The sequence below is a fragment of the Rhinolophus sinicus genome, chromosome 1 (genome assembly GCF_057876585.1).
Source record: "Rhinolophus sinicus isolate RSI-liver-muscle chromosome 1, RSI-T2T, whole genome shotgun sequence".
Taxonomy (NCBI): Eukaryota; Metazoa; Chordata; class Mammalia; order Chiroptera; family Rhinolophidae; genus Rhinolophus; species Rhinolophus sinicus.
In genome coordinates this window covers 175028812-175041633 of record NC_142501.1, presented here as the reverse complement: position 1 = coordinate 175041633, position 12822 = coordinate 175028812, and the positions used below count along the sequence as shown (strand labels likewise).

At 35.0% G+C, this 12822-nt stretch overlaps 1 protein-coding gene across 3 annotated transcripts in view; it reads right to left on the bottom strand.

The window, feature by feature from the left end:
* Positions 1 to 12822, bottom strand: part of BMPR1B (bone morphogenetic protein receptor type 1B) — a 371022-nt gene that overhangs the window by 255992 nt on the left and 102208 nt on the right. Inside the window, exon 1 of one of the 3 annotated variants that reach the window (XM_074323315.2) lies at positions 1406 to 1424. The exons of the other annotated variants lie outside the window; for them this stretch is intronic. The gene's annotated coding sequence lies outside the window, so the exon portion shown is untranslated. Of the gene's footprint in view, positions 1 to 1405; positions 1425 to 12822 lie in introns of those variants that run through there. 3 annotated transcript variants of the gene reach the window in all.

The window sequence follows — 12822 nt, the reverse complement described above, 5'->3', positions numbered from 1 at the left end:
TTTTTACTGTTTAATTACTACTTTTAAACTAATTTTTTTTAAATGAATAAAGTGTTAAGGACATACACTGGGCTTAAAAAGATATGTTATTTGTCTTTCCCTTTAAATACTTCTGCTATGGACTGAATTGTGCACTCCCATCCCCCCACCAAGATAACATATTCATGTGTTGAGGCCCTAACCCTCAGTGTGATGTTTTGGAGATAGAGATTTTGGGAAGTAATAAAGTTTAGATGAGATCACAAGGAAGGCCCCTATGATGGGATTAGTGCTGTTAGAAGAGACCCCAGAGAACCTTCTCTCTCCCTCTCCCTCTTCTTCTCTGTCCCCTGCTGCCCTCCACACCCCCACCTGCACCATACCCCATGCTCCTTCCCCAAGTGAGGATACAGTGAAAACTCAGCCACGTGCAAACCAGCAAGAGAATTTTTGCCAGACCCACCATGGTGGCACCCTGATCTCAGATTTCCAGCCTCCAGAATTATGAGAAAATAAACGTGTGTTGTTTAAGCCATCAACTCTATGGTATTTTGTTATGGCAGCCTGAGCTAATACAATTTCTCATGTTGCCTTTTAAACCTTTACATAAGAATTATTCTAGGTCATAATTCTGTAATTTAAACTGCCATGCATGTGTTTTTTATGACATAGTAAGAGTTTTAGAAGTGAAGTTGGAGTTAATAAATATTTGTTCTTCAATTGCCAATTGTTTGTAAATATGAGTGAGAGAAAGAGAGAAAGACAGAGAACGAGAACTAACTCTGCATTTACTTTAACAAGTAACCCAGAAATATACTTTGGGTGAAGGGTTACCTCATTAGCAATAAGCGCAGACATGCAGACATTCCCCTACACAAAACCTCTTTCAGCAGCATCAGAAAGAGAATGCTTTTTGCATGTGTCACTTTTCAGGTCCAAGCCTCTAGCACGCTTCTTGTTATATGCAATTAGCTCCATGCCAAGATTTAGTACATTTCATAATAAATCCCTTGACCGCATTAACTGTAGGCTTGGCAAAGTTGGAAAGGCTCTATTCACGAAGGCAGAAAACAAGCCACAGGACTTACCCCACAGCAAAATTCACTTGCTGGATGCCAAAACACTACAAATTTCAACAGCCTGCCATGCCCTCCCTTCATCCTTCCCCCCTCTATTTGAGGTGGAGGAGGAGGCAGAAAAATACAACCTGCCATGTGACTGTGATTAAAGAGTATAAAAGAGTGAAAAAGCTACAGACAAATTTGGTTTGTTTACTTCTTTCTCCTCCTCCTCCTCCTAAATCTAGCGACTAGCTTGTTCCCTTGACTAACCCTCCAAACCCACCCACCCCACAAAACCCTAAAATCACTTCACAGATGAGATCCAGAGTTTACCCTCATTTAAACAGTAACCATCTGTTGCTTACAGGAAGACTGGCTCCTTCTCAGGTTTCCCGTTTGGGAACGTGAAGGCTGTAGGACATTATGGTTATTCTGTATAGGAAAGCTCTCTGCAGGACAGCAGCGTCAATGAAAAAAACTGGGGGAGGCTCAGGACTAATAAGCACTTCCTCTGTTCCTATCAGAACCAAGAGCAAAACCTTCCGGGTGTTTTTTTTGTTTTTGTTTTTCTTTTTTTCCAATGGCCCCTTTTTGTATTGAAAGAACCAGAATTCTAGCACTGCTGACCAGAATATGAACGAGCTTTGTTTTGGAACTGCGCAAACCTAAATTTCAATTTTAACTTGTTTTCGTTTTACTAATTTAAACCTCAGTGTCTTCATCTGGGAAATGGAGGTAATACAGTTGTCATGGTGCTCAGACATGCTTGGCTTGGAAAATGCCCATCACATGTAAGATATTTGATAAATCTAGTGTATTATGGCACACTGTTACTGAAAAAAAAATTTAACCACAGACAAATTAAGATAAAAAATATAGGAAGGCAAGGCATGAACTATCTTTAGTAAAATGCCACTAAGTTCCTTTGGGATAATACATTTGGAACATCAGCATTGTACAATACAATAAAAACTCATTTAGATGGAGGTCTCTCTTAGATCCCACATGAGACTTCCGTTACTGACATACTCAAAGAACTTCATTATGCATTTCCTTCTCATTCTTTGAGTCTCCAGTATACACTAAAAATAAGAAAAACAAGGCTCCTAAAGCCTATAATTTGTTTTTCTAAAAGAACTCCTATTTCAATTTAGTACTGTGTACCACAAAATTTAACAGGTTGTAATACTGGTGAAATGTCAGGTTTTCAGAGTGAGAAAACTGGAGTCTGTGGTTTCCTTAGAAATCTATCATTAATAGCTTTTCTAACAATAAAATCCAACAAAACAATTCAATCCCCTGTAAATAAACTTTTAACAAAATTTGAAATTAGGGCTAGCCTAGAAATTTGGGGTCGTTTGGACGAAGTGATTACTTAATCCCTCTATGCTTTATTTTCCTTATCTGTAACATGATTAATAACAGCACCTACCTCATACAGTTTTGAACAATTAATGTTTAGCATGCTGTAATAAGCTTAGAACAGTGCCTGGTCCATAGGAAGCACTCAGTCTCACTATCATTATTGTTCTTATTCGTGCCATTATGTGATGAACAATAATATCGTCACAATTACTCGCATTTGCCAAACACAACCTACATTCTCCTATCCCTGTTCCTTTAGTAAGAGAACTTTGACTACCATGCTTGACTTCCCCATTTTTGCCTGTCAAAAATCCTTCCCTATTCTCTGAGACCCAGACCAAAAGTCACTATCTCCAAGGCCTTCTGTCATTTATCATTGTCCCTGGTACCATCATCACACTGGGTATAAAAGAACAGTGGATACATATAATAGTTTTAATTACATACATACAGAGGGTGCAAATGAAAGAGAAGAAAGAAAGGAGCGAAGGAGGGATGGGGAGCTGGGAGGGAGAGAAAGAACAAGAATATAAACCAAAATACGAAAAGGGCTCACCTGGGTGACAGAATTTATGGAAATGTTTATTTTCTCCCTTTCGTATTTTGTACTTTCTAATCAGTCTGAGATAAACAAGTCTAACTCATGTAACTAAAAAAGTAGAGGTTACTTGTTACAAATAAAAACAAGACTTAATTGGCCATCTCACTGCTATCCCAAAATGAGTAAAAGAAAGGATCCCTAGGCAGAAAGCAAGCTAGCTCAGAAAAGATCCCGTCGGATGAAGGTCCTCATTTACCAAGTGGGGTTACAATCTCTTATTTAAAAGATTGTTATAAAAGTATAAATAATAAAATGACATGAAAATACTTATAAACTGCAAAAGCATGATAAATAGAAATCATTAGTTGAGTTGTAATTGTACTGAATGCCAACTCCATGCAGTCTGTGAAAGGATTTGCACTATCCAGGCCACAAGGTACAGAAGAAAAACAGCACAGGGTTTAGAGAGCTTCCACCTGATATGAAGACCCAGCTCCTCCACAAGCAACAAAACTGTAATAATATTAAATTAGACACTGAGTATTTTCCCGAAGTACTTGGTCAATTCCGCAGCTGTAATAATGACTATAATATTCACCCATGTCTACTGGGAGTTTCTCCAAGGCAGAGAAGAGTTGCTTTTTCATCTCCGACCACCCAGTATTTGGCACACAGTAGGAAAAATACGAAGTTTGCTGAATTGAGCATTACAACTGGTAAATTTTTTTATTCAATTCTAATATGACAGTTTTTTGGGTGTTTTTTTAACCCAACAACACTGTCATCTTGACAGCAATGAAGATTCATTCCCCTACTGCTCTGCAAACTTAGTGCATCTGCTCCTGGTCTCTTTAAACATATTTATATTTCCTCCAAAGCTCCTACTATGTTTTGTTTTTGTTAGGAAATTCTGCTATTAATGCATAGTTATCAGAGAATGCTATTTGCCATATTTCCATTTTATGAAAGCAACTGATGTTTTCTCTGTGACTGATACGCGATCGATATTTGTGAATGTGTAATCTCTACTGTCAGGATACAGAGTTTACATATGCACCGTAAGATCTACCCTATTGATTATGTCGTCCACTTGCTCTGTCCTGTGCCAAGTGTCATGTATTGAAGTCAACTATTATTCGTAGGTTCCTGTGTTCTTGCTTCTCCTGTAGGTTTTATTTCATAAAGGGTGTTGCTGGGTTATATGGAACATACATACTCACAAGTATTACAGCTTCATTGTGGATTGTGTCCTGCTTTGTTATACTTAATGTTTTGAGGCTCGAATTCCACTTTGTCTGACATCAGGACCCTTGCCCTCTTTCTGTGTCCTTTTGCTTGATATAATTTTGTCCATCTCTTTATTTTTGAATCTCTTTATTTTTAGATGTGTCTGTAATAAAGTAGTATATGGCTGGGTTTTGTTTTGGGTGTCAAAATGAAAATCTTTTTAATGAGGTGAGTTAACCACATTCACATTTATTGTTATGACTGATACATTGAATATGAACTGCATCATAATCTTGTGTAATTGTGTATATTTTATTACATTTGCTGTTTGCTATTTGAAAGATTTGGGTAATATTTAGGCAGGATTAAATTTTTCTTTCTTTCTCTGAGTTTAATAATAATAGTAATAATAATAGACTGTTCCATTGTTGCCTTGCTTCCTTTGTATGTTGGTGTTAAAAAAAACCTGATACTAGTCTACTTATTTTTCCTATTTAGATTATTTGTTCTTTTTGTCTATAAGCCTTGAGGATTTTAATCATTATCTTTGAAACAGGCAAAATCTCAGAGTTGACTTTTTGGTGTTAATTGTCCCTTGTAAGTATTTTCAGTGTGGAAAGATTCAGGTTTTTCTCTATTTCTGAAAATTGTCTTGCATTTTAGTTTTAAATATTACATTATTCCATACATTATTTTGTCTCTTTCAGAGTCAAATAATGCATATATGATTCCTTCATTACCTGTCTCCATTTCTACTACTTTCTCTCTGATCTGTTTTGCTGCATTATGACATTTGTATTCTTTTGGTGGTTTTCCTGTCTTTCTTTGATACTTTTTATTAATTTTTACTTGAGTCTACTTTCCCTTGGGTGCCTTTTAATTTATCCTTGTTTTTAAGATATTTTTGCCTTTTCTTCCATTTATTTCCTGAGTTCAATACTTAGTACTATTTTTCATTTTTCCATCATTTCTAATTTTCAGTTTTTCAAAAATTGATTAACAGTAGGTTATCATATACTTAAATGTTTGTTGAATATATATTAAATTTTTGTTATGGAGGCAGTTTTTTCTACTTCTTGGTTGTCTTTCAGGGCAGGGGAGGTATTTTCCTCCAACTGATTGTGTTGTTGATTTATGTGAAATTCATTTCCTGATTTTCTTCAATAGATCTGTACAGATTTTGTTTTCCTTTTGTGATATTAAAATATTTGGGGGGCTCTCTTCTGTCAGTCTGACGAAGTCCAGGTACTTTTAGCTGGTTTGTTTGGTTCACTCGCCTGTTTATTTGAAAAATGGTTGTGAGTCTTCCAAGATTGTGGTTTTCTTCTGTTTTGTAGATTCCAAAATTTAGCCCCTTTCCTTCTTTTCTACTTCATTATTCAATTGCCAAAGAACACTTGTTCCTTCCTTTTTACCTTTGTTCCCCTCTCTGAAAAGCTATGCCTTTGTAAAACTATCCCACTAAATTGTTGATCTGGCCCTTTAAATAACAGGTACCTTAAAATCCTTTTGCCTGAAGTCTTGCTCTGATTTGCCCAGTTTCTTATTTAGTGTGTTTAAATTTGGGTTGTAGTTAATCTTTATGGAGGTCTGTCCAACTCCTCCCCAGGATCCTTTGCCAGCATCCCTCTTCTTCCCAGCAGTTTTCCTCAGTCTGTGTTTGTCCACAGCAAAGCTCTGCGCCACGAGGACCAGGAGCGTGGGGGACTGCAGGTTCTGCAATTATTTTGCAATCTCCGTATCCTCTATCAGGTAATGCAGAAGGTGTACTTTTGCATAGAAATGTAGTAGCTGTGAGTTTATTTCATGTCATTTGGAGAGGAGAATTGGGGAGGCTACTTACTACTACACTACCCTCCAATGTCTTCAGCTACCTGGAAAGTCTACGGTCATTATGTAAAATGTTCTCCATGACTTTGAAAAGAACGTGTGTTCAACAATTTTGCAGTGCAGTATCGAACAGAGACATTACACTAAATGTAGGACTTACGTATGTGGCTCCACACTCCTGAATACTTACCTGCTCGGTCAATTAAAAACAAAGAGCATTACATTCAAATATCCTGCTGAAAAAGTCCATTTGTCAACGCCTACCTGTAATCAGGTAATTTTAGCTTTATAAAAATAAAGTTAAGCCATACTTTTAGATACACACAAGAATGTTGTATCTTTCAGGATATTTGAATCTCTTCCCAAAATGTAGTGACATTGTTAAATTTGTAGTACTGCTTTTTCATCTTAAAGTGTCATTTCTTACGTTTTGTCCAACCAAGCTTATTTTTATTATTATTTGGCTAATATACATTTTTCACTTTTTATTTTCAACCATGTTAAACTTATATTTTAGGCATGGTACTTATAAATACCAGCATTTAGTTGGTTTTTTTGTTTGTTTTTTTCAATGTCTTGAGACAGTCTTTATCTTTAAACGAAAAGGTACAGTACATTTACACTTATTGTGATTAATGATATATTTGGACTTATTACTATTGTCTTATTTTTCCCACTTTTAATAAGCTTCCTTTCCAAAGGAAATTTTTGGTCCAAATACATCCTTTCACTGAGAATGCCATATTTCCATGGTTGGGTGACCAGTGCTGTCAAATCCAGAGCTCTCTTATTTTGCTGGACTCATGTTTTCTTATTTTTGGCCTCTGAAGATTTCCCTTAGTATCTTGCCAGCTCAGCAATGCATTTAAAAATTATATTTAATGTTAGATTGCACTTTTTATATTCTATGTTTTTTAAGTACTGAAAGATTTTTCAAAATATTTATTCTGCCATCATGTCAGAAATGGAAGTCAAGTGTTCTTTTTCTATATAAATTTAACATTTCCTTCAAAAAGCATAGGACAGTCAGACTTTTGGCAAAATGTCTTTTGTATAAGTTTCTTCTCTGGTAGTAAATGTGTTAGCTCCAATGGCTCCAGCAAAAAAACAAAAACAAAAACAAACAAAAAAACAAAGATACTTTGTGTTCCCTTATGATTTTTAAAACAAATCAGAATAGGAAAATGTTCACATTCCACCATTCTATGCAAATTCTTAAGAAAAGGCAGACGCATTTGTCAGATCTTTCTAAACATCAATAATAATTTCTTTAAAAAAGGTGTAACATTTTCAATTAGCTTTTTACTGATTCAGTTAGCTCCTTCTTTTCAGTGAATAAATGGAAAAGAACTAATATCTGTGTATCCATTAGCTTTCACTACAAAAATAAGCTACCCTAAATCCCGGTGGCTCCGAACATTAATTACTGTTCATGAGTCTATGGGTCAGCTGGAAGGTTCTTCAGGTCTCAAGTGGGCACACTCAAGCATGTGTGGTGAGGTGAATGTTGGGTAGATGGCTGTGCTCATCTCACTTGGGATCTCTTACACATTTCAGGATCAGCTGGCTGGTGGCTGGCTAGTCTAGAATGTCTACCCTTGAATATAACAGTTTGGCTGTGGTCCACTTGGCTGATCATCTTCTACCAGGCTAGCTAGGCTTTCTTTGTTCTCATGGCAGTGGCAGGTTCCGAAAGAGAACAGAAGCAAGGGCTCTTATGGCTGAGGATGGGAACTGGCACACCTTTACTTCTGCTCATTATATTGGCTAAAGCAAATCACAGGGCCAGCCAGATTCAAGAGGTGGGGACATAAACTCCACTTCCTAAGAGAAAGAACTGTGAAGTCACATTGCAGAGGATATTGATGCAAGTAGAAGGGAAGAACTGGAGCCATTTTTGCAATCAATAAGCTACAATCAGCATATAAGAAATTAAGTTTGTAATTGATATTTCATGAGATGTTATCTTATTAGTGTCTAAAAATTCTATACCTAAATAAGGTTATGTAAATATTCTGAAATCTCCCTGGAGTGCTAACTCTCATTTGATTTGAGGATATCCTCCATTTGGCTGACTTGAGGTCAGTTTTTTATATGAGGCTAGAAGAGTAGGCAGCTAGTTAAGATTCTAGGGCACTGGAAATTTATTAAAGGCTTTTAAATGAGGGAGTGATATCATTAGTTTTAAATCCCTGGAGGATCACTTTAGCTTCAGTGTGGAAAGCAGATCAACATGGACCAGACTAGAGTCAGGAAAAAACCTTTTAGTAGGTTATAAGTTATAGCAGTGGTTTAGGCAAAAGACAGTGCCCTAGGATCAGGGTATTGACAGTAGGCAGATTTTGGAGATAATTAGGGGGGTAAAACTGATTATACTGCTAAATGTGTTTTCAATACACCTACTATGCGCCAAATACTCTGGTAAATTCTGGGGATTCAATAATCCATCTACTCATGGAATTTTCAGCTTAATGAAGAACAGAGACATGAATCAAAAAAGTCACATGTTCCTCAAAATATGATGGAAAAATCATTTGCTTTATCCTGGGTAATAGTTTAACTGCAAATATTCCTACAAAGGGAGTAAAGCAGGGGTCACAGACAACTGCTCTTGCCCTGTTTGTTAAGCTATCAGTGGTTTTCGTACAGTGTGAATGTAAATGTTTTAGTAGTACAATTACTTCCTATTTTGTTATAGTTCCTAGTACTACACCTTATTGTCTTGCCCCCAACACACTCTTATTTCCATCAACCCCCAAGGCATTCAAGTTTCAACCTCTAAACCAGTCTAACTAAAATATACAAAAATCATAACAATGAAGTAAAAATAATTCACAAAAAGAAAAAGTCAGGCAAAATAGACATCCTATACTATGTGCCTTAAAATTTATAAATTTTATGTATATTGACCAGACCGCAATAAAGAATTCTCCATCAAGAAACCATCTTTTAAGTAAGTATATAAGATGAAATACTTATGAAATAGATTAAGGAATATATTATACAATGTAATGTAATATATTATATTATAAAATGTATTGCCCTTGTTTAAAAATCAAATTATTAATGAGTTTTTTTGATGTTTTACATGAGCAATCTCAAACACTTTGTGAAAATAGAAGAAGGATATAAACAACAAATAAATGAGCATGCTTATTAGTAATGAATAAAAAAGCCTTGGGGAATGAGCTATCACAGTAATATTTGATTAGTAGCAGAGATAGAAAGTATAAGATAAGACCATCTAGAATGTCAACATGATGGAATGCAAAAACTTTCTGTTCTATCTTGCTTTTTGAACACAGACTCCTGGGAGACTCTGATTAAGTTATGGACGAAAAAGTGTACATACAGATAAATGTGGCAGGTAGTATCAGAGTTCACTGATACTCTGTCCCAAAAAGCTCCCTTGGATTCACAATCACCTTATAAAAGAAAGAGCTTTGGACTGGAATCCAGCTAACACAGTTGCCTCATCGGTGGGAGAAAAAAGGTAAACAAATACTTTATTACTTTTCCAGGTCTAGTTTTCAATGTTTCTGTGGGACACTTCTAGGAAGCAAAATCAGTAGAAAGAAACTGCACTGAGAATTGAGAACACATATAGCCCTGCCTTATCTTGGAAACAAGAAACTATTTTCTCCTCATCAGAGTTTAGCTTGGGGGTGGCAAACAAGAGTGGAGTTACATAAAGATTTAGCTAGAGATTTGCCATTTTGCCTTTTCCCTTTATTATTGTTGTTGCTTGCTAAAATGGCCTTCTATTTGTCAGGTACTGTGCTAATGAAAACATTTGTCTGGTGATGGAATAGTTCTTGTTTCCTGGAATAGAAAAGACACAAAAGACTACAGTACTTCCCTCTGCATGCTATTAAGAAAATCTTCCTCTAGGTAAAGGAAGACAGAAATTTTAAAAATTAAATAATCCACAGAAAGATGTCCCCCTCTCCAGTCTTTCTATGGAGAAAGAGTAGTAAAAGATAGCAACATATGAGCCATTTTCACATTAGTAATTCCAAACTTGGCTATCCATTAGGTTCACAAGACAGTTTTTTTTGTTTGTTTTTTTTTTGTTTTTTGTTTTTTGTTTTTTTTTTTTCAAATGCACTGTCCTGAGTCCGGAAGCCAGAATTTGGAATCATAATCTTTTAGAGATGGAAATAAGCCTCTATTTTTCAAAGCCTCACAAATTTGGTCAGGTGAACAGCCAGGATTGGGACACTGTCTTCCCCTTAAGAGTGTTTCATTTCACTATAAACTACTCCAGGATGTTTAAGCCTATTTTACAAAGATTATTTTTAGAGCTTGAAAGCATCATAACCATCCACTGAGGTGAAACCTATGGCCTTATTTTACTGCTGAAGAAGGCCTACACAGATTAAAATATTTGCCTAAGCCTAGAACTTGGACCCACCTTCCATTGCCAAGTTCTTGTGCTGCATCTTTATCACCCACAGGTCTTTGAAAGAAAAAAAGGTGGTTTTTCTTTACTCTTTAAAAGCTGATGAAAATATCATTTTAATTCCTTGCATTGAGGGTAAATTAACTGTTCTGCCTTGAATTTATTGACAACTATGATTTAGAAAGCACTCCCTGAAATTCTTCCAGTTCTTGAATGGAAACCACTCAAAGATTTGCAGTGTTCAGCTGCTTTAAATATGGGTTTTCCTACTAGGAAAATTCTGTTTTTTAGTAAATGACAAACATGTGCATACTTGAACAGTATCGTACATGTTTTTTAAAAAAATTAAAAAATGCTAATAAATTGAAGGGATTTTTGTATTCTTGTTTTGCCATTTTATATGATAGGGTGTCCCCCTAAAAAAAATTATTCTGTTGGTGTGATAATCGTTTCCCTTAGACACTGGATGAAAGCCACAAATAAGAAATCTGCAATTATTAAAATTTCATCTAGGAAATCTGAATAACTCATATGGTTATAACCGCAGCATTTTCAATGTACAAAGTTTTTCTAAATGTATGAAACTTTGTATTCAAAACTAATTGCTCATTGTATAGTTAAGTCTTGTCATACAAAAACTGGATGACACTGACAAGCTATGGTTAGAAAAACTATGTTCCTAAGATAATGCTCTAATTCTATAACAATGGAAATTTTTTTTTAAATCTTCCGGAATAATCAAGAGAAAAAGAAATCACTGAATATTAGAAAAATGAAAATCAAATTCAAATATTAAATAAATCAAATGTCATCCATGATGCTTTCCACTAATACTTTAATTATTTTCAGAGTACCTTTGTCTGTTCTTCTGTTCTGTTCTACCACAATATATGGAGTAGTGAGGAACAGCATGGGATCTGGAGTCATATGACCAGTTCAAATGCCAGTTTTACCATTTGCTGATTATCTCAGACAAGTAACTCAATCTCTCTGTCTTAGTATTGCCATATGCAAAACAAGCTACTACCCTGTTTCCGCAAAAATAAGACCTAGCCAGATAATCAGCTCTAATGTGTCTTTTGGAGCAAAAATTAATATAAGAACCAGTCTTACATTATATTATGTAAGACCCGGTGTTGTGTTGTGTTGTGTTGTGTTGTGTTGTGTTATATATTATTACATTATACTAGATCCAGTCTTATATTATAGTAAAATAAGACTAGGTCTTATATTAATTTTTGCTCCAAAAGACACATTAGAGCTGATTATCTGGCTAGGTCTTATTTTTGGGGAAACACAGTATTAGCAGTTACTTCTTAAGATTGTTATGAAGAATAGGTCGTATATGATAGACTAGGACCTGAAACACAGTACATGTCCTATCTATTAAATATTATTAAAATCAAAATGGCAAATTTCTTTTGACTTTCTAAATCTGGAAACTAGAAGAAATTATAAGGAAAAACTCATTAGACCTGAATATACACTGTGAAATCTCTATAGTTCAATAAATTCATTAAAATTGAAGGTAAGCAACAAATTGTAAAAATATTTGACATGCTAGCCAAAGAATCAATAATCGTAATTAAATTACATAAGGATCTCACACAAATTAGTAATAAGCTAAAACTGCAATAGATAAATTGGCAAACACATAAACAGGAAACTCACAAAAATTGAAGTACAAACGTCTATCAGAATAAGTATATCAGAAGTTAAAAAAAAGTAGGTCCTCAGAAAGGAGCAAAGAATTGTATATTAGAACAATGGAACACAAATCTCCCTCATATAATTATCAAACATTTTAATAATGATAATACCCAGTGAATGCAGTCCCCTTATGTACTCTTGAAATATAAATCATAAAGAACCCTGGAAAGAAATTTTGAAATATGTTTCAAGACCCTTAAAAATGTTCCCATTTCTTCATCTACTTACTGTCAGGAATATATTGTAAAGATATAATATGAAACAATACAATGGAAGATTATACGGCCATTAAAATTGTGTTTTAGAAGACCATTCAACAATAAAGGCAGTATGATTCCAATTTAAACACAGAAAGAGATTGAGAGAGCAAGAGAGAGGTGAAAGGAGACTATGAAAATGCTAACATTGAGGTGGTAGAATTCCTTTTACCTCTGCTCTCTCTACAATAATGAACATGGATTGTTTTCACTAATAAAATATTTTTAAATGTCTGATTAAATATTATGTTTCTAGACAATACATATATGAAATGAAATTCAATACATTTGACAGTTGACATCTCTGGAAATATATATATGCATTTCAGTTTCTACTAGCTTCCTTGCAATCACTGTTTTATAAATATAGTTAAAATTTTAACTTATAGGCTGAACAACTCCCATTGTTCTGGCCTATCTTCACAGTGCCAGACACTGTTAGAAACCATA